Genomic DNA, 22,482 nt, shown 5'->3' with positions numbered 1-22,482 from the left:
AAAGGGCCCCAAAACAAGTCTTAATAAATTTAAAAGGATTCAAACAATTTAAAAAAATGTTTTCTGACAATAACAGAATTAAACTTGAGGTCAATAACAAAATGATAACTAAAAAAATTCTAATACTGGGAAACTTGAGCAGTATGCTGCTACTGCTGCTGCTAAGTCACTTCAGTCGTGTCCGACTCTGTGTGATCCCATAGACGGAAGCCCACCAGGCTCCCCCGCCCCTGGGATTCTCTAGGCAAGAACACTGGAGTGGGCCGCCATTTCCTTCTCCAATGTGTGAAAGGGAAAAGTGAAAGTGAAGTCACTCAGTCGTGTCCGACTCTTAGCCACCCCATGGACTGCAGCCTACCAGGCTCCGCCATCCATGGGATTTTCCAGGCAAGAGTACTGGAGCGGGGTGCCATTGCCTTCTCCAGAGAAGTATACTTCTAAGTAAAATATAAGTACAATGGAAACTAGAAAATACTTTGAATTGAAAGAATGAAAATACAACACGCAACTAAAGTAGTGCTTAGAAGAAAATATATAGGTTTAAATGCATATATTAGAAAAAGAAGAAAGGTTTAAGACTGGGAAATCTTAGGGAGGAAATGATGTTTTGTATTTTAAGCCAGAGATATATGTCTTCTGGGTTGAGAATGACTTCAGATGGCCAGTCTTGAAGACAGGGAGAACAGGAAGAGGCTGTTAGAGATTGTAGTGAAGAAGGTCCAAATAAGAACCAAGTAGATGAACAGAGAGAAAAACACCTCACATATGTTAAATGTAAATCAGGAAGACTGTTGTAATTTGGTGGGGTAAGGCAGCAGGAAGAGTCAAGTTTAATAATAGATTTCCAGTGGAAATAATGATCAGTTGAGTTTATGGTGTATGGTGCCAGTGGTACTCATGTGAAATCCTGGTGGCAATGGAAATGTGAATTTGAAATTAGGCAGAGACCTCTTTCAGACATAGATATTTTGAAAGATCAGCTCCAGGCAGGCAGCCAAGGAAGGGTCAGCTCCAGAGACTCCTCTTTCCCTAACATTTTCTCTCATCACCATGCCTTACTTTTCCACCTTTTCAAGGGACATTCCATTTGAATTTGTTCACCAAACTTTATCCAGTGTCCAAGATGGGAAGTATATACCTGGATATGAAGAAGAAAGACCCACACAGCTGGCTTAAGACAATGTCAGTTGTACCCTCAGAGCACAAAAGAGGAGCTGTCCATTTGAGCATCCCAAGCCAGAGAACATTTAATGGAGAAGGAAGTTTGAATGAAGAATATGGTAGGTCAAGAAAGAAAGAAAGAGTAGTTCAACTAAGGAGAAGTCCCTTTAACAAAGACACAATTGAGAATGTCCATGACTTGTTTAAAACTGTTTTATAGAATAACAACCTTTTATCATTTAGACCTATTAAGTACTGAACACTTCTAGAGGTACAGGATTTCACTGATTAGATTCAACTCCATTTTAAGAGATTCTTTAAAATGTCAGTCTTTTGACACATTTGCATTCCCAGATGCTCAACAAAGGAGTAATTAATCTGTTAGGCCATGACAATGAGAAGCAAGAAGGTACTTAAGGTGCAATCATTGCCTGTAGAATTTTGTGCACATTACTAAGTATGGGGAAGTGGACATTTGTAGAGCCTAATTATTTTAAGATATATCTTAGAATGTCAAAAGAAACAGCAGATAAGCAGAAACATCTTTGTTTTTAGGATTTAATGTCTTTATCAGAACTTTTATGTAAAAATCTGTCTAGAAAAAAGTGTGACTTCATTTGTCTCTAAACTCATGCTAGATGCTTTATATGCTTTGTCACTAACCACTCTTCTTTGTCACTAACCATTTGTCTCTTTTCAAAAACTTCAGTGATGACCTAGAGTCCAGAATCACTTGAAAAGTAGAAACAGCTATTACAGTACTCAATTCAACATTTACATTAGGTGTTTTTTTTTTTTTTTTTTTAGCCCTTTCTCTTTTTTCCCCCTTACCTTCTTTAGGATGAGGCTAAGAGCAGACATGCAAAGGAAAATTGAAGTCTTCCTAGAAGTGGTAAGTAGCAAGAAAAGGTTCAATGACAGAGGATTTAAACTAATCACTTCTGACCATAGGTCTTCCTACCCTATCCATTGTTCCTTAAAGATGATTGGTACTAATACTTCTACATATTACCTTGAAATTAGAAAAGCCATTAGCTATTTAATAGTCTATTAAACAAACAAACAAAAAAAAACTTGAGTGCCAACCCTACTCCAAGTGTATCTGAGGTTGCAAAAAAATAATTAAAGCTCTCCAGTAATCAGACAAATCTAAAGGATATCTGAAAGGGCATGTATTTAAAGCTGTTGAATCTCCTTCACTTGATTCCAATAGTTAGACAAAAGGGCAAACCTCTGCTAGGCTAGATTACCTATTCACTGCTAATATCATGATTCAGACAAACAATCAGAGAGTCCTTAAATTACTTCTGATCTATGATTTGGGAATGCTTCTCGGGGTATTCTTTATCCTTTTACCTCTGTCCTCTTCTACAAAGTACCCCATTTTTCCCAAGCAAAGCTTAAGTTCTGAGTATTAGGATATTCATCCAGTGTCAATTCAAGTTAGTTTCTACTCACTTAGAGAAAAATATTTTCTGAGTTTTCGCAAAAACCAGAACCAGAGTAAGACTCTGGCAGGCCCCGCTGGGATTCGAACCCAGGATCTCCTGTTTACTAGACAGGCGCTTTAACCAGCTAAGCCACGGAGCCCATCTTAGCAAAGCTTTTAGTTATACTCTATTTGAACTTAATTTCATATGTCTCTTCGCTATAATGAATTTAGAAACTGGTTTGCCAGGTGATAAAAGCGGGGGTGGGGGGGGGTGGGGGGCGGGGAGGCAGGAGGGGAAGCAAACTTATGTCAGTCAAAACCAAAGAAAAATGTTCTTTTGGAAGAATAAATACAGGTACTAGATTAAGATGACTATCTTCTCATGAGAAATTGTTTCAGAGTGGACATCACTGGATTCAACTAGACTATAAACTCTGGCAACGGGTGTGTGTGTCGGGGGTGGGGGCTGGGGGGTTGTATGAAGTGTTAGGGGTGGGGGAGTGTGTGTCAGAGACCTTTGTTGAAGCCTAAAAGAAAAAATGAAATGATCTTCTATTAGCCATCATATTATTTTAGCCACACCTGCTCTCTTCTATATTAGTGTGTTGAAGGAGGGGTTACTGATCAAAGATACTGGTCAAAAGTATGTATTTGACACAAGATTTCTGAAAGAACAGTGGTGTGATGCACCTGTCAAATCACCCTCCAGAATGGTGGCACTTATTTCTCCACTTCAGGAATGTTGACTTCTAATGGCTTACGGCTGGGTTACTCGGCGCTATCGGCAACAGACAAGAGGGAAACCTTGCTCAAGAGTACACCAACCCTTGAGTGTAGCTCAAATCCAGCCTCAATTCAGAATATTACTAAAGGGCCATTTCAGGTTCAGATATCCTGGTAAGCTGAACTGAGGCTTCTTTTACAACATCAAGTTCAGCTTTTGCCTCTTCCTAATCCTGTTTCCTTCACCCTCTTATTGCGGTCGATTCTAAGAGTGGTCCTAATAAGACTCTAACACCATCTTACACCAGGCTCAAGGAGAAGCAATTGGTTATCTCTGAGGAATTTCAGCAGCAGCCATCCCCAGAAAAGGCTGCTGCCAGCTGGAGCTGCTATGAATCAGCAGAGGCGGTGGGGTAGGGGTGGGGGGTGGGGGCTAGGGGTGGAGGAGGAGGCAAGCTCTGGCCCTGCAGCCGGCCTTGCAGCCTCCCCTGGGTCACTGCTTTGGCATCTCTATCTCCATCGCAGTGTTTATTTCCCAGGAAACTGACCTTTAACACAAAGCAAGCGACTACAGTCTACCATCTAAGTCTGAATAGGGCCCAGGTTCTCAAAAACCACTTAAACATACCAAGTACCTGAGTAGAACCAGAATGTCAGGTACTACTAATAACATTCTGCTATACAAACTTTCAGAATTTTCACCAAAGAACAAAACAAATGAAGACATGTACAAGTTGATTAAAAGATGTACAAAGTTAGTGAAAGGTGCTGAAGGGCCAGAAGAATAATTTATATGTATGATATTAAAAGCAAAATTTTAGTGAAATGGAAAGCAAGAAAAAAATGGCAGATTCAGCCAACCAAAGAGTATGATTCCCATTTCCAGGAAAAAAAAAAAGTGAATACCAAGTATTGTATTTAAAACTTTATTTACTAGCAGTGCCTATCCAAAAGAAACTATGTAATATACATAAATACATATGCAAACAGGTCAATTCAGTTCAGTCCCTCAGTCCAGTCTGACTCTTTGCGACCCCACGGAGTGCAGCACCCCAGGCTTCCCTGTCCATCACCAACTCCTGGAGCGTCCAACCATCTCATCCTCTGTTGTCCCCTTCTCCTCCTGCCTTCAATCTTTCCCAGCATCAGAGAAAGATTTTCCCAGTGAGTCAGTACTTTGCATCATGTGGCCAAAATATTGGAGTTTCAACTTCAGCATCAGTCCTTCCAATGAATATTCAGGACTAATTTCTTTTAGGATTGACTGGTTTGACCTCCTTGCTGTCCAAGGGACTCTCAAGAGTCTTCTCCAACACCACACTTCAAAAGCATCAGTTCTCCAGTACTCAGCATTCTTTATAGTCCAACTCTCATATCCACACATGACTACTGGAAAACCATAGCTTTGACTAGACAGACCTTTGTGGGCCAAGTAATATCTCTGCTTTTTAATATGCTGTCTAGGTTGGTCATAGCTTTTCTTCCAAGTAGCAAGCATCTTTCGATTTCATGGCTGCAGTCACCATCTGCAGTGATTTTGGAGCCCCCCAAATAAAGTCTCTCACTGTTTCCATTGTTTCCCCATCTATTTGCCATGAAGTGATGGGACAGGATACCATGATCTTATTTTTTTGAACGTTGAGTTTTAAGCCAACCTTTTCACTCTCCTCTTTCACTTTCATCAAGAGGCTCTTTAGTTCCTCTTCATTTTCTGCCATAAGGGTGGTGTCATCCGCATGTATGAGGTTATTGATATTTCTTCTGGCAATCTTGATTCCAGCTTGTGCTTCATCCAGTCCAGCATTTCACATGATGTACTCTGCATAAAAGTTAAATAAGTAGGGTGACAATATACATCATTGACATACTCCTTTCCCTATTTGGAACCAGTCTGTTGTTCCATGTCTGGTTCTAACTGTTGCTTCTTGACCTGCATACAGATTTCACAGGAGGCAGGTAAGGTGGTCTGGTATTCACACCTCTTGAAGAATTTTCCACAGTTTATTGTGATCCACACAGTCAAAGGCTTCGGCATAGTCAATGAAGCAGAAGTAGATGTTTTTCTGGAATTCTCTAGCTTTTTCAATGATCCAGCGGATGTTGGCAATTTGATCTCTGGTTCCTCTGCCTTTTCTAAATCCAGCTTGAATATCGGGAAGTTCAGGATTCGTGTACTGAAAGCCTGGCTTGGAGAATTTTTTGAAGCCTGGCTTGGAGAATTTTGAGCATTACTTTGTTAGCATGTGAGATGAGTGCAATTGTGCAATAGTTTGAACATTCTTTGACATTGCCTTTCTTTGGGATTCGAATGAAAACTGACCTTTCCCAGTCCTGTGACCACTGCTGAGTTTTCCAAATTTGTTGGCATATTAAGTGCAGCACTTTCACAGCATCATCTTTTAGGATTTGAAACAGCTCAACTGGAATTCCATCACTTCCATTAGCTTTGTTCATAATGATGCTTCTTCAGGCCATTTGACCTTGCATTACAGGATGTCTGGCTCTAGGTGAGTGATCACACCATCGAGGTCATCTGGGTCTTGAAGATCTTTTTTGTATAGTTCTTCTGTGTATTCTTGCCACTTCTTCTTACTATCCTCAGCTCCTGTTAGGTCCATACAATTTCTGTCCTTTATTGTGCCTATCTTTGCATGAAATGTTCCCTTAGTATCTCTAATTTTCTTGAAAAGATCTCTAGTCTTTCCCATTCTATTGTTTTCCTTTATTTCTCTGCACTGATCACTGAGGGAGGCTTTCTTATCTCTCCTTGCTATTTTTTGGAACTTTGCATTCAAATAGGTATATCTTTCCTTTTCTCCTTTGCCTTTAGCTTCTCTTCTGTTCTCAGCTATTCATAAGACCTTCTCAGACAACCATTTTGCCTTTTTGCATTTCTTTTTCTTGCGGATGGTCTTGATCACTGCCTCCTATCCAATGTAGTGAACCTCCCTCCATAGTTCTTCAGGTTCTCTATCAGATCTAATCTCTTGAATCTATTTGTCACTTTCACTGTATAATCGTAAGGGATTCGATTTAGGTCATACCTGAATGGTCTAGTGATTTTCCCTACTTTCTTCAATTTAAGTCTAAATTTTGCAATAAGGAGTTCATGATCTGAGCCACAGTCAGCTGCCTGTCTTGTTTTAGCTGACTGTATAGAGCGTCTCCTGGAAAAGGCAATGGCAACCCACTCTAGTGTTCTTGCCTGGAGAATTCCAGGGACGGGGGGAGCCTGGTGGGCTGCCGTCTATGGGGTCGCACAGAGTCTGACACGACTGAAGCGACTTAGCAGCAGCATAGAGGGTCTCCATTTTCGGCTGCAAAGAATTTAATCAATCTGATTTCAGTCCATTGGAGAAGGAAATGGCAAATCACTTCAGTATTCTTGCCTTGAGAACCCCATGAACACAGTTAACTTCTAAAAACACTACTATCCCTAACTTAACAGGAACAGTCGTGTTGGAAAGGAGGGAAGAAGTAGAATCCAGAAAAGAGCAGAGGGCGAATAGGGAATTAGCTCCTCTGCCGGCCTTTCCCTGGGTTGATCCCTGCCCTCAGGGTTCACCTCGCAGTTTAGCCGCTCAAAGGGGGTTTCCCGCCTCTTCACAGAGTTGCCCAATCCGGGTCTCCACTTCTCCCATCCCCAAGTTTCTTTCGCTCCCGCTGACCGCAGCCGGTCCGTCGGGCGCCACCACGTGTTTGATGACCAACACTGCAACACCAAGACTCACATACATTCCCGTGCTCGGAGCCCGATACCTGGGGCTCACAGCTGCGGATTCCGGGTGGCGGGGCGGGCAAAACCACCCAGAGGCCAGGCGGCGACAGGGTTCAGGTTCATGGCACCCGAGGCTTCCGAGGAAAGCTTAAAGGTCTCCAAGAGTAGAGAGGAATCTGGGTCTTGCGCGCCGGAGCCGAGTCCTTCGAGGCCTCTGGAGGCTTCGTGGTCAGTTCCGTGATGCACCCGTCGCGGTCTCAGGAAGCCCTGCCTGGGGACGTTGGCCTGAATCTTCTCGGGTCAGAATCCAAAGTTTGAGAGAGCTTTAAGTTTTTCCGGAAGAAGGACACTTTCTTGAGGCAGAATGAGAAGCTTTTTCATCCATTTTCTAGGCCAATGAAGAAAGACGAGAAAAAGAATGGAAGCAACTTATGCTTCCCACAGTAAACTGCAAAACCATGCTGTTTAAGTGTCGTTTGTAATGTGAAGGGCAAAGGTGTCGTCCTGGCCGGTTAGCTCAGTTGGTTAGAGCGTGGTGCTAATAACGCCAAGGTCGCGGGTTCGATCCCCGTACGGGCCAAGGTTGACCTCGATTTTTGTCCTCTAAAATGGAAACCTGTGCTAGCCTGAGAGTTCTATATTTGGCATTGGAACTTCTTTGCAGAGAAGGAGAGTCTGCAAATTTTCTTGCTAGCGGGTTCTAGAACCTGCTTAGGCGGAGTGAACAGATCCCACTCCAATTAACAAAACAGAACGATAGCAGAGACCTGGCAGCTAAAAGGTACAACAGAGGGCCTTTCTTTATTTCATTTTGTTTTGTTTTCCATAAGGAAACTGTTTCTTGGAGAGAAAAAAAAATCAGAGGAAAAAGAGAGAGGGGGAAAAAAAAAAATCAATGTCTCTAGGGTGTTTGCTCTCAATATATCTCCTTTCCGTATTGGGGAACCAAGAAAAGGAAGTGAATCACTACATAATACAGTAAAATTGCTAGAAAGAATTGCCCTGCCATAATAATACAGTAAACGTGGCTGATGCTCAGAGTTTTCCTTACCTGGGATAGGAGTTTTCAGATCCGTGTTCCATATTCAGTATTAGTGGTGAGATTAATATTAATTGAAAATTGAAGCAATTAATATCCTGGGATATAAATCAAGATGCAATAAAGTTGGTTTTTTGAATAGGAGGGTCCTCAGAATATGGCCATCCACTAAAAAAAAGATAAATACCGATTTTAAGGAGCAGTTTAGTGACAATGAAAAGGAAGTTCTCTAAGGTTAAATGATCAGAATGCTGACTCTAAACTCTGTCCTCGGTTATTTGTAAAACGAGAATGATTGTTTAACAGTCACCTCATAAATTAGTTATGTTTAAATATGTTAATTCATTTAAAAGACATAAATAGTCTTTGGTTCATAATCATGGCTAAGTAAGATTTTATTTACACCTGTGATGTCTAAATAGAAAGTACTGAAAAACTAGAACTGAAGTATTGCATAGCAACCTTAAAAAGCAGGTCCATTTTACTCTCACAACACCACATTCATTCCCAAATTCAATGTATATTTTTTTCTACCTGTCCTAAGCATCAGCTCATTTTTTTTCCACCTCAGACCTAGTTCCTCATTTGTTCATGGAAAGCTTTATTCATTACTATTCCCTGGGTTCATGTAGAGCTTTTTCACATTGAGTTTTTTTCTAGCTCATTATTAAGGTTATATGCCTTTCATTTATCACTAGCATTACATTTCCATTATTTGCTCTTGGAAGGAAGCTTTTAATTTTTGCTCAGGGATGGATGAGTGCGTGTTTGGATGGATGAATTATTTTAATTCAATTTGTCTTTAAAAATACTGCTGGTATTTCTTCCAAGCACCTATTCTTCTCATTCCCCAAAAGTCTGTAGGTAGAAAGACTCTTTTCCCTTCTCTTACCATCTTTTACTGTGGTCTCCAAGATGCAGATATATCAAAGTCCTTACTATCAAATGTTCCAATTTGCCATTTTCATTAAAAATGGTTTTTGTACTTGTTACAGAAGAGTTTGCATTACAAAATGCATTTGCATTGGTTCCAAGAAGGTATGTTCTGAAAGGTAAGGTTCATTCTTGACCTTGATAGACTTTTTTCTTTTGTTTCCCTTTAACAGAAGCAGACCCACTATATATAGGACTGATATTCCCATTTGTGATAAAGAAATTCTAGAAGGTCAATGCAATTAAACCATTAACGAAGAGTAGTAGTTTGTATGAGGGCCGGTTAGCTCAGTTGGTTAGAGCGTGGTGCTAATAACGCCAAGGTCGCGGGTTCGATCCCCGTACGGGCCACTTTTAAGTCTGACTGGGATGACCAACAGTGTGAAGCAAGAATAGAACCAAGTTTAACCAGTTTGTCAGTATTACGCTTAGGCTGCCTAATCTTACAGCTATCTTTAATATTGCAGCCTGAAGCACTTTGGGCAAAATGTTCTTTGCTCTTAACACAAAGGAAAAGCATAACCTCTCCTCTCAATCATTAAAGTGTGATTATGACAATTTAGCTTGCCTGCCTACCTCTGAACTTATAACAGCCAGCAGGGGAATGCTTTTGCTTATTTGTTTAAACCTAAATTTGTAAATCAATCATCTATAAAGGCATACATGCGTGCATGCTAAGTCGCTTCAGTCGTGTCCAACTCTGTGTGACCCCATAGACGGCAGCCCACCAAGCTCCCCCGTCCCTGGGATTCTCCAGGCAAGAACACTGGAGTGGGTTGCCATTTCCTTCCCCATTGCATGAAGGTGAAAAGTGAAAGTGAAGTCAGTCGTGTCCGACTCTTAGCGATCCCATGGACTGCAGCCTACCAAGCTCCTCCATCCATGGGATTTTCCAGGCAAGAGTACTGGAGTGGGGTGCCATTGCCTTCTCCCTATAAAGGTATAGGATTTACATATTCATCTTAAACTACTCATAAATTGCCCTGGAACTTAAAATGGGGGTAGAGTCTCCTGAGTTCTTCAATTTATGAATGATGGATATTGGAACAATATCAGTTTTTTAAGAAGGAAAAAGGGTGAAATGGATACCAGGTAGCAACCATGACCAATAGTAAAGATTGCTCACTCTACACCTCTGCAAACCTGTTGCAATGTGCCTCCTGTACACTAAACCTGCAGCAGTAAAATCTCCAGTTCTCAGATCTCCTTGTCACTAGGATTTCCTGTGTCACATAGCTTTTGCTGAGCAGATGTGCTTGTGTAAGACTCAGTTCAGTTCAGTTGTGTCCCGGCTCTTTGCGAGCCTGTGGACTGCAGCACTCCAGGCTTCCCTGTCCATCACCAACTCCCGGAGTTTACTCAAACTCATGTCCATCGAGTCGGTGATGCCATCCAGCCATCTCATCCTCTATCGTCCCCTTCTCTTCCTGCCTTCAATCTTTTCCAGCATCACAGTCTTTTCCAAGAAGTCAGTTCTTTGCATCAGGTGGCCAAAATATTGGAGTTTCAGCTTCAGCATCAGTCCTTCCAATGAATATTCAAGACTCATCTCCTTTAGGATGGACTGGTTGGATCTCCTTGCTGTCCAAGGGACTCTTAAGAGTCTTCTCCAACACCACACTTTAAAAGCATCAATTCTTTGGCGCTCAGCTTTCTTTATACTCCAACTCTCACATCCATACATGACTACTGGAAAAACCAAAGCTTTGACTAGACAGACCTTTGTTGGCAAAGTAATGTCTCTGCTTTTTAATATGCTGTCTAGGTTGGTCATAGCTTTTCTTCCGAGGAACAAGTGTCTTTTAATTTCATGGCTGTAGGCACCATCTGCAGTGATTTTGGAGCCCTCAGAAATAAAGTCTGTCAGTGTTTCCATTGTTTCCCCATCTATTTGCCATGAAGTGATGGGACCAGATGCCATGATCTTAGTTTTATGAATGTTGAGTTTTAAGTCAACTATTTCACTCTCCTCTTTCACTTTCCTCAAGAGGCTCTTTAGTTCCTCTTCATTTTCTGCCAGAAGAGTGGTGTCATCTGCATATCTGAGGTTATTGATATTTCTTCTGGCAATCTTGATCCCAGCTCGTGCTTTATCCAGTCCAGCATTTCTCATGATGTACTCTGCATAGAACTTAAATAAGCAGGGTGGGTGACAATATACAGACTTGACATATTCCTTTTCCTATTTGGAACCAGTCTGTTGTTCCATGTACAGTTCTGTTGCTTCTTGACCTGCATATAGATTTCTCAGGAGGCAGGTAAGGTGGTCTGGTATTCCCACCTCTTGAAGAATTTTCCACAGTTTGCTGTGATGCACACAGCCAAAGGCTTTGTCAATGAAGCAGAAGTAGATGTTTTTCTGGAATTCTCTTGCTTTTTCGATGATCCAGTGGATGTTGGCAATTTGATCTCTGGTTCCTCTGCTTTTTCTAAATGCAACTTGAACATCTGGAAGTTCATGGTTCACATACTATTGAAGCCTGGCTTGGAGAATTTTGAGCATTACTTGCTAACGTACGAGATGAGTGCAATTGTGAGGCAGTTTGCACATTCTTTGGCATTGCCTTTCTTTGGGATTGGAATGAAAACTGACCTTTTCCAGTCCTGTAGCCACTGTTGAGTTTTCCACATTTGCTGGCATATTGAGTGCAGCACTTTCACAGCATCATCTTTTAGGATTTGAAATAGCTCCACTGGAATTCCATCACCTCCACTAGCTTTGTTCATAATGATGCTTCCTAAGGCCCACTTGACTTTGCAGTGTAAGACTGGGAGAAATGAATATTGTGAGATAAAGACTGAATAGCTCTTCTGACATATGTCAACATAAATAAAGAGGTAAACTGAGACAAGTTCAAATTACCAAAAAATAGAGTTTATTCAGGAATAGCAAAGGAATTACAATTCAGGAAACTCATAATATATAGCAAGGTAGGTCTATTGAGGTTTTTGAGGTGGTTGTATTTATGATCAAGAATGCAAAGAAGGGCAAGTCCAGTCAGATTAAGGGCTACTCATTGATTAGGAGATAAGTCTCTGTCTTCTGTAAATTAGGCATTTTAGGGGAAATAAGTCTCCTAGCTCTTACCTACCATTCTTCAGAGGGTGCGTATGTGACCTTTCATTTCATATCCTCTGGTTTGATTTTAGCTTGAAATCCTTTCACATATGCAAGGTTGTTGCAGGTATTTTGGTTTATGTGCAGCTACTGTCTAGGATTTTGTGGAACCAGAAGTGGCAGCAGTAAGATTTCTACAGAAGCATTTTCATGGCTGAGTGCTTCTGGCAGTGTAGTGTAATCTATACTTGATTCTGGTCTCCAAGAAACTCTGTGAATGCCTAAGAAATCCCTTTTAATTTTACCTTATTTGTGTGGATTCTATCTTCTGCAACTAAGATCCCTGATTAGTTAACAACATTGTCTGGTGCAGTTATGGTAAATCTATACAGCAGGAAACAAAGGCCAAAATAATGTGGTTTAAAAAGACAATGATCTGTATTTGAAGTAAAGTAAAATTTAAAGGAGTTTAGGCAATTGATGGAATATAAGAGAAGGCCTTAACATTGGGAACACTGTAAATGACTTCTAACTTTTTAGTTAGCGTTCGCATGGTGAGATTTACCCACCATAGATCAGTCTACAGTTTCTACTCCTTCATGCACTGTGATCGTTTTACTCATCTTTCTGATTGATAAATACCATATTCTTCTTTTTTCTTTCCTGTGCTATCCCACAGCCATAATAATCTTTCCTCTTTACCCATGCCACCGATTATGATCTTTGTTTCTCCTTTTGTGTTTCTATTCCTGTCCACATTCCTTGATTTTCTTTCTTCCTCAGCACTCCATTCTACTACCCCCTTACCTACCATTACCACTATCTGAGAGACTTTCACATTTATACCTCTTTCCTACTGTTCTACTCTTTCATTCACATAAACTTCATACCCATATATCAGATTTCCCAAGACAACTTTCCTGGACCAGGCCTGTTGGAAGTTTGTTGCCAAACCTTTGATGATGACATAATGCTTCAAGTGATCTATGTCCAAGGTCTTGATAACTTACACACCTTAGATAAAAGGTGCCTGAGAATTCTCACTCCAGCCCTCCTTGTAACTCACATATGATTTTATAATATATGTTATATAATATATTTATAAAATATATAAAACTGGTAAAGTCTGAACAATGGTTGGATACTTGATGATCTTATTTTTGGTATTTTTTTTAGATGTGATAATAATATTGTGATTATGTTTTTCAAAAGCATCCTCATTCTTAGAGATACTTAAGTTTCAGCCTTTTGTCAGTCATATAGGAGCTGGGCAGAAGGAAAGAATCAGTAATACTGATTCTCTATTTAAAATATTGATATTGTATTCATTATAGTTTTTTGCATTAATTTTTACTTTAAAAATACTTTCAAATGTTATTGTCTCTATTGCAAAGCTTTTTGGAAGTCTCCTAAATTTTGTGCCTGAGGCAAGTGTCTAACTCATCTTAGTCGGGGTTGTGTTAAATTTATCAGTGACACGGGTCTGAGATTCAAGCAATGTGTCTGAAGTAATGAGGGCTGGGTTATAGGTTAATAAAATTGCCATGAGTTGATAGAAGGTGTGAGACAGGTACATCGAATTCATCGTACTATTCTTTTTTTGCATATATACTTTTGAAGTTTTCCCAAACGATTTCTCTGTCAAACTTTCCCAACCCATTTAGAAGGCAGGGCCTAGAACAGAGTAAAGGGACAAGAAGCTGTAGAAATAACCACAGAGACGCAGAAACCTCCCAGGTTCCTAGAGGGGACCTGGAAACAAGGCCAGTGAAAGTAAACCATCCTGTCTCTCTATTCAACCCTAGAGGAGTAAGTGTTCACGTTCTTGTTTTCCTGGCAGCAGGCCTCCGCGATTTCCGGAACAAACGCCCTGAATCTCGTGCCCAAGCAAGACTGCCTGGACCTTCCAGGCAGACAGAGAAGGATCAGGCTTCGCAGCCTCTGTTCTGACAAAGGCAGGACTTTGGTAAATGTTCAGACTCCGAAGTCTGGATTAGAGCTGTTCCCCGTGGCGCATATTCTTGCCCAGAAGCAGCAGTTTGCAAAAAATCAGGAGGTGTCAGCGGGCAAGGATGAAGGCAAGTAAGTTTCGGCGCTTTATCCCCGGACCCCAATACAACCCCCGCGGGTTTGGGAGCTGAACCTAATCGAAGATTAAGCAGAAGCGTATCTGGCGCGAGAGCAGATGGCATAGGCGTGGACGCTCCCCATCAGCAAAGTCCATCCGGAAGCGGCCTTGCCTTGTGGACGGTAATAGGTAGCGAGTCATGGTTTCTGGGTGTGCTTGTGAGGGGCGGACACATGCAGGGAGAGATTCAAGCGCTTGAGCTACAGGTGCTGGAGAGATCACGTGCTCTAGATAATGATACCTAGTGGAGAACCGTTACCCGGAAGACAGAAATGTTGCGACTGTGTCAGGCGCACTGTTTGATGATTCTGGGCATCAAGTAAATATGAGATGTGTAGTGGTTAGGGGTTGGGGGCGTTAGTCATCAGAAAATATCAGTACATCTCCACAGCCAGCCTGCTCTCACCTTAGAACCACTTGGAGGGCTTTTAAATTTCCCAGGTAATGCCAGTGTGCAGCGGGTGGAAATAACCACTGGGCTACTGTCCGATCCAAGAAGTGCATCTGACTCTTTGTTCTTCTGGGCAGAAACCATTCTTCTAACACTGTCTAGTCGAAGCCGTGAGGCCTAACTGGCACTTAATTTGTGTAGAGAGATTCTCAGAAGGAAATTTATCAGCAGGGTACTGAGTCCAACACTTGGATAATACAAGGAATGAGTAGAGCGAGTTCTCATTTTATCCTACTTAATCTGAGGCACTCAGCAGTATTTTTTTTTTTTTTCTATGTTTAAGCAGATTTTTCTTCAATTAAAAAAAAAAAAAAAAACCAAGATCATTTTGTAGTTTAAAAATCAGAGATGTTTGAAGATATATTAGCCTGCAGGTTTCAGCCAGGTTGTGGCATGTGTCAGAATTTCTTTTCAAGGCTGAATATTCTTCCATTGCATGCCAATGCCACGTTTTGTATATCCATTTATTCATTGATAGGCACTTGGATTGCATTCAGCTTTTGGCGATTGTGAATAATGCTGGTATTGCATATGATTGGACAAATATTTCCACAACACCCTGCTTTAAGTTCTTTGGGAGTGTATATCCAGAAGTGGAATGGCTGGATCATGTAATTGTACTTTTAATTTTTTGAGAAACTTCCATACTGTTTTCCATAGCAATTGCCCCATTTTACAGTTCCACCAACAATATGCAAGAATTCCAATTTCTCCTTCTTCTTGCCAACACTTGTTATTTTCTGAGTTTTTTGATAGTAGCCAATATAGATGTGAGGTGGTACCGCTGTAGGTTTGATTTGCATATGCTTAATGATTAGTGTCATCACGCATCTTTTCCTGTGCTTATTACCATTAATATATCTTTTTTGGAGAAATGTTTGTTCAAGTTCCTTTCCCATTTTTCAATCAAGCTGTTTTTTGTGTGATTTTTTAAAAGACTGAATAATCTCTTGGATCTGCTATTTTTTGTAGTAATGGTAGATAAAAGAGAAGGTATGCTCAGAAATACGTCTTGCATCATGTTCAGTTCTTCTGGCTTTTTGAATATGTGTGTATAAAGAAGGATTCTTGTTTTCTAGATGGACGAGGTGGAGAGAGAGTACAATCCCGGGTAGCAGAATTGTAAACGAATGCAGGCCTGAGAAATAGCCTGCTGACCTTTGCTAAAGTGTATAGCAACAGCAGGTAAGTCTGGAGAGAAAGAGCTTTATAGATCTTGTAGGAGACTTAGAGGTGCATCTTGTAGTCTAATGTCATTCAATAGAACTTTGCATAATGGTGGAAATGTCCTACATCTGTGTTGTCCACCATGGTAGTCACTGGCTACCTGTGGCTGTTGAACACTTGAAGTGTGGCTAGTACTGTTGAGTCTATTTTACTAAATGTTGATTAATTTTATTAGCTCCATTCACCACATGTTGGGAACTTCTGGAAACATTTTTTAAAAGCAAGTGACTTCTCTAAAAAATAAATTATGAAAGGGAGGGTCTGTGACTTGGCTGGCATGCTCCATCAATTCTACCCTCTGCTCCTTTTCTCTTCTCTCTTCCTATCTGGAATTCAGACAAGACTCCTGGAGGAACAGCAGCTATTCTCAATCTATGGTAATGAAAGCCACTGAGCAAAGACAATTGAGCAAAGAAGACAGAAGGAGCCTGGGAACTTCATGGCATTCTTGACCAGTGGTGCCAGCCCTGGATGATTGACCTCAGGACCTCTTGTTAAATGATATATACAAACTCCTTTTTGTTTAATCCACTGCAGTAAAATTTTCTTTTGCAGTGAATCAAATTCTAACTGATGATATGGCTAATGTGTGTTAGTACCTGCTTTGGGCCAGTCGACTTCTAAGAATTTTTATGTACTAACTTTTTTTTTAAGCACATATATATTTTTAAAATTTATTTATTTTTTAATTGAAGGACAATTGCTTTATGTACTAACATTTTTAATCCATACAGTGAATGACTTTATGAGAGATGAAAGGAGCAAGCAGCATTAGTCTCACCTGGAAATTTGTTAGAAATGCAGGTTCGGAGGCCTGGCCCCAGACCTCCTCAGGCAGAATCTCTGGGAACAGGGCCCACAGTCTGTGTTTTAACAAACCCTCCAGGTGATTCTAGCGTCTACTGAAGTTTGACAACTTTATAGATAGGGTATTTTTACTGTCCCCATTTTATAGGTAAGTAGACTGAGCTGAATTTCAGTCACTTGCCCAATGTCACACAACTAGTAAGACTAACTCCTAAATCTGTGTTTATAGCCACTGTGTGACATCACATGTTAAGAATTCCTGCTCTAGAGTAGTAGCCTTCAAAATTTGAAAGCATACCCCTTTGAAAAATTATGTACCCCTTGTACATTTTTAGATCAGTATCTAAAAATTTCAAATCATAAGTTCAAATAGTTGTAAAGAATGTGATTCCCAGTACATTGTAATTTGTGGCATTTTAAAAATGTGTACCATCACTCTTCTAAACAAATCTAAATACCGTAGTGAATATTTGGTTAATGGACTATCATCTATTAAAAAAAAATAAATTTTCTTTAACATTTGACATTTTATATCCTCTCTTTTGTATTTGAACTTTATTTTCATTCCCGCACTCCACAAAAATACATTGTATTGTAATATGGTCGTTTTTTTATCTACTCTGTTGTACTTCTCTGTATGACTATATAGCTTTAAGTTAACAATTTGTTTCCTGCATTGTTATTGCAGTTTTTGTTACAGCAAATCACTGTGAGTGTATTAATATCTTGATAAGTTATAAATATAAAATGAAATTGAATTGCAAACTCATCTCTTAATGACATGGATGGGACTAATATTTTCTAATTAATTTGTGTATCCATGGATGAGTAGTCCCTGTTGCAAGACTGATGTTGCAAGGTTCAACATCATTTTATGTCTATTTAATTATTAGAGATATGAGCTAATTAAGTAGTTAGGAATTAAAGGAATTTTGAAATATGAATGCAATTCTAATTTTTCTAACCACATGCTAAAACCACATTATCACTAAAGTTTTCTGTTAGTCTATTGTTGACAACTGGATTGGACCCTCATTCATGTTTGAAGGCACAGTTCAGTTCACTTCAGTCGCTCAGTCATGTCCGACTCTTTGTGACCCCATGGACTGCAGCAGGCCAGGCTTTCCTGTCCATCACCAACTCCCAGAGCTTGCTCAAACTCATGTCCATCGAGTTGGTGATTCCATCCAACCATCTCATCCTCTATTGTCCCCTTCTCCTCCTGTCTTCAATCTTTCCTAACATCAGGGTCTTTTCCAATGAGTCAGTTCTTAGCATCAGGTGGCCTAAGTATTGGAGTTTCAGCTTCAGTGTCAGTCTTTCCAATGAATATTAATGGCTGATTTCCTTTAGGATTGACTGGTTGGATCTCTTTGCAGTCCAAGGGACTCTCAAGAGTCTTCTGCAACACCACAGTTCAAACGTATCAATTCTTGGGTGCTCAGCTGTCTTTATGGTTCAGCTCTCACATCCATACATGAATATTGGGAAAACCATAACTTTGACTAGATGAACCTTTGTTGGCAAAGTAATGTCTTTGCTTTTTAATATGCTGTCTAGGTTGGTCATAGCTTTTCTTCCAAAGAGCAAGTGGCTTTTAATTTCATGGCTGCAGCCACCATCTGCAGTGATTTTGGAGCCCAAGAAAAGAAAGTCTCTCACTGTTTCCATTGTCTCCCCATCTATTTGCATTGAAGTGGTGGGACCGGATGCCATGCTGTTTGATTTTTGCATGTTGAGTTTTAAGCCAACCTTTTCACTCTTCTCTTTCACTTTCATCAAGAGGCTCTTTAATTCCTCTTCATTTTCTGCCATAAGGGTGGTGTCATCTGCACATCTGAGATTATTGATATTTCTCCCTGCAATCTTGATTCCAGCTTGTGCTTTATCTAGCCCAGGATTTCACATGATGTATATACTTTCTACATATAAGTTAAATAAGTAGGATGACAGTATACAGCCTTGACATACTCCTTTCCCAATTTGGAACCAGTCTGTTGTTACATGTCTGGTTCTAACTGTTGCTTCTTGACCTGCATACAGATTTCTCAGGAGGCAGGTCAGGTGGTCTGGTATTCCCATCTCTTTAAGAATTTTCCACAGTTTGTTGTGATCCACACAGCCAAAGACTTTGGTGTGATCAATGAAGCAGAAGTTGATGTTTTTCTGGAATTCTCTTACTTTTTCTATGATCCAGTGGATGTTGGCTATTTTATCTCTAGTAACTCTGCGTTTTCTAAATCCAGCTTGAACATCTGAAAGTTCTCAGTTCAGGTACTGTTAATGCCTGGCTTGGAGAATTTTGAGCATTACTTTGCTAGCGTGTGAGATGAGTGCAATTGTGTGGTAGTTTGAACATTCTTTGGCATTGCCTTTCTTTCTTTGGGACTGGAGTGAAAACTGACCTTTTCCAGTCCTGTGGCCACTGTTGAGTGTTCCACATTTGCTGGCATATTGAGTACAGCACTTTCACAGCATCCTCTTTTAGGATTTGAAATAGCTCAGCTTGAATTCCTTCACCTCAAGAAACCATCTGAGTCTGCAAAAGAATTTTGTTAGTCAGTCTTTAAAGACATTCACTTTCTTACTGATAGCATTATTTAGAGTCATTTTGTCAGATGCTTTGAGGAGGCTTTGTGTCTTGGGGAAATAAGACGAGTATGCTATTGGATGGTTGAAAGTTATCTCCTTTTTCTTAGTGGGAGAAGAGTTGTGACAAAAGAAGGTGGGGAAACACAGAGTTTTTAGGCAGGTCAGTCCTAAGTGAATCCACATACATGTCCAAGGTCAGGAAAATGATTCCTTGTGTCCATTTATTCCCAGGGATATACATACTCTAGTTTTAAAACTAAAGGATACTAAGTGATACCTCTTAAAATTACTATTGGCAGGTCTCTTCCTCTATCCAGAAGCCTGGGAGGGTGGGAACTTAGCCCCCCTCCACCACCAGTGCTGCATACTTCATATCGAAATGCATGCTACAAGTAGTTTAAGGAATCAGTTGGTAGCTATTTTTACTTTATGTGTTAGATGTGAAATTAACGCTTATAATACATAATATATATAACAGGGAACATATGCTTATATTAATCTAAAATACCAATAGCAGTTTCCAGGTATCCATAGAGATGAAACGTGAGGGTCACTCAGAGAGTCAGTAGCAGGAGCCCAAGAAAGGGACAGAAAGAACAAAGATGGAGAGTGGCCCCCAGAGGCACCTGACCCTCTACCTGACACAATTCAACTTTCTGTTATAACATTTCCAGCTTTACATTTTACATTATGTGCTTTAAAAAAATAAACAGAAATCTTTTAGTTTTCTGTTGCCGCATAACCAGTTATCATAGCTTAGCAGATTATAACAATGCCCAAGTATCTACTCAGATTTCTGTAAGTAAGGAGTGTGAGCACTAGGTAGCTGAGTTCTCTGCTACCTAGGATTTAACGAGGCTAAAATCATACATGGGGCTGCATTCTAAGCTCTCATGGTGATGGTCGAATCCTTACATTCTTGCTGTTGGCTGGGTGTTTTCAGCTCCCACTGGCTACCTGCATTCTGTTGGCCCCCTCCATCTTCAAAGCCAGCAACAGAGACTCTCTCTCACTTCAATCCCTCAATTCCTCTCACACTTACAATCTCTGACTTCAGAAAGAGCCCAGTCCCTTTCGAGGGCTCACCTAAGTAGGTCAGGCTCACTCCTGATTATCTTCCTTTTTTAAAGTCAGTGGTGCTATGTAGCATACCCTAATCATATTCACAGTATGAGGGATTGTGCAGGATTTGTATGTCAGAGGGAGGGCATCTGTGTTACCACTGAATTCTGCCTACCTCAAGAAACAACAACAGAGGTTGGATTTGAGTAGAAATTGCCAGCAGCCCCCACTGACTGGAGGAATTTAATCAACTCTGATACAACAGGTTCAGACCTTCTCTGTGGCAGAGATGGGAATGGCATGGTGATTTCAGATCTCATTTGAGTCTCTCGTGAAGAAAAGTATGTAATTTAACTTCTGTAGGGATGGAACTTGGACATTGGTGTCATCAACATTATAACCTAAACTGCTTTGCAAACCAACCACTAGGAGATTGCTGTGTTTTCTCTTCAGAAAGTTTCAATATGAGTAAAATCTTTGTTCCCTGGAATCTCATTTCAGAAAAAACAAACTCTTCACTCACTCTTTCTCTACCCCATCCAAAGGAAAGAAACAAGAATATCCACTTTTGTTAAGGATGAGTCTTGCCTCTCCATGGAAACTTGGTGTTTCTCAAACCAGCTTATTCAGATGAGTTCTCAGGAGGAGCTTCCTTCCTCTTCCCAGGGCGACCAGGAGCAAACACAATGCTGATGACTCTGACCTGAAACCCGAGGAAGCTCATGAAAATGACCTGCTGAGCTGTCTAACTCCGTTGGGGTTAGAGAACTATGAAATGCAGAATCTAGGTGTTTGATCTCAAAACATAAGCACTTTAACTATCAGGACAGTTTTTATTTGATTTCTGGGTTTATTTTAAAGACTGCTATAAAGGAAGAGTGTGAGTTTCTTTTAAGGAGGAAGGAAACTAACCTGCAGAGTGGCAAAGATAATATGGGTATTCAGAGTGGCAAAGAGCCCTTCTTAATTTGCCAGCCCTTAATATATTATCTTTTCATTCTTCAACTGTCTTCCATGAAGTAGGGATTATTATCCCCATTTAACACATGAAGAACTTGAGGCTCAAAGAGTTAGTGGGAAAGCCAGAATTAGAGTATATGATTGTTGAGGTTTAAAGTCCATGCTCTTTTAAATCATCTTGAAGATGCCAGACTTCTGGTCCTCTGGATTTTAACGAGAACAGAATTTAATATGCTCGAATTTCAATCATTGGACATAATATGGGTATTCAATAATGGTGCTGGGGTCACTGGTAATCCTCTGGAAATGAAGTAGAGTTGGACTGATACCTCACATATTAAGACAGGAAAAAAAAAATATATATCAGAGATCTAAGTTTAAAAAGAAGTAAGGGACATTCTAGAAAAAATGAGTTATTTTGTTACTCTTGTTGATCTTGTATAGGGAAAAGGCATATTCAAGTTAGACATAAAACAAAAGACAAGACTGATAACCTCACCCTCATAGTCCAAAGTCTGCAATGTCCAAAATTACAACAAAGTGCAAATGAACTTCTTGTTACATATCAAAACATGACTTAATTGACTCATTTAAAGAACTTTCTACAAATCAAAAGAGAAAGACCCAGCAATCGTGAAGAAAAATGAGTACAGGATATTAAAAAACAGTTCACAGAAAAGGAAGTACACATGGCTCTTAAACATAGAAGATGTTTAATAATACCACCACAAGAAAAATGTAAATAAAAACTCCACTAGGAGACCATATTTTACATTCAAATTGGAAAAACAAAATAGAACAAAACACTTGTATTCTGCTTGTGAGGAATCAACTACGCTTTCCAGAGTGAGTTGGAGGGACTGCCCAGGCAGAGTTGAGCTTTCTGAGTAGGACGCTTTGGAAACAATGAGAATCCCTCTCCTCACTTCCGCGGGGGCTACAGAGAACTTTCTTTTCTTTTTTACTATTGCCTGATTGCCTGAAGAGCAAATGGGGGGGGGGGGGGGGTGTCCAAGTTTCTATTTCTCTTGGAACTCAGAGCTGAAGTATTTAAATATCTTTAGGCAGATGGTTGATTTGGTCGGTTTTCCTATGTTGGCAGTCTTAATAGAACTGTGCAGGGAAATAATTCACACACTTAATACTGCCTACTGAAGCAATTTCTTTCGGTTTGAAGACAAGAAGTGTTTC

General features: G+C 40.2%; 1 long non-coding RNA gene and 3 other non-coding genes across 4 annotated transcripts; 3 read left to right on the top strand and 1 right to left on the bottom strand.

The window, feature by feature from the left end:
- Nucleotides 1–2,677: 2,677 nt before the first annotated feature.
- On the bottom strand, nt 2,678–2,751 carry TRNAT-AGU (transfer RNA threonine (anticodon AGU)). The gene has a single exon. It is a non-coding gene; the product is annotated as a tRNA-Thr (tRNA).
- Nucleotides 2,752–7,540: 4,789 nt separating this feature from the next.
- On the top strand, nt 7,541–7,614 carry TRNAI-AAU (transfer RNA isoleucine (anticodon AAU)). Its single transcript has one exon. It is a non-coding gene; the product is annotated as a tRNA-Ile (tRNA).
- Nucleotides 7,615–9,283: 1,669 nt separating this feature from the next.
- Nucleotides 9,284–9,357, top strand: TRNAI-AAU (transfer RNA isoleucine (anticodon AAU)). The gene has a single exon. It is a non-coding gene; the product is annotated as a tRNA-Ile (tRNA).
- A 4,494-nt stretch (nt 9,358–13,851) lies between these two features.
- LOC100847609 (uncharacterized) lies at nt 13,852–17,201 on the top strand. Its single transcript, XR_239611.5, has 3 exons — nt 13,852–14,146; nt 15,723–15,828; nt 16,208–17,201. It is a non-coding gene; the product is annotated as an uncharacterized lncRNA (long non-coding RNA).
- The last annotated feature ends 5,281 nt before the right edge of the window (nt 17,202–22,482 follow it).

This window comes from Bos taurus, chromosome 23, assembly GCF_002263795.3.
Source record: "Bos taurus isolate L1 Dominette 01449 registration number 42190680 breed Hereford chromosome 23, ARS-UCD2.0, whole genome shotgun sequence".
Classification (NCBI taxonomy): domain Eukaryota; kingdom Metazoa; phylum Chordata; class Mammalia; order Artiodactyla; family Bovidae; genus Bos; species Bos taurus.
The sequence above is the reverse complement of the archived record's forward strand: the minus strand, read 5'-3'. Positions and strand labels throughout refer to the sequence as shown.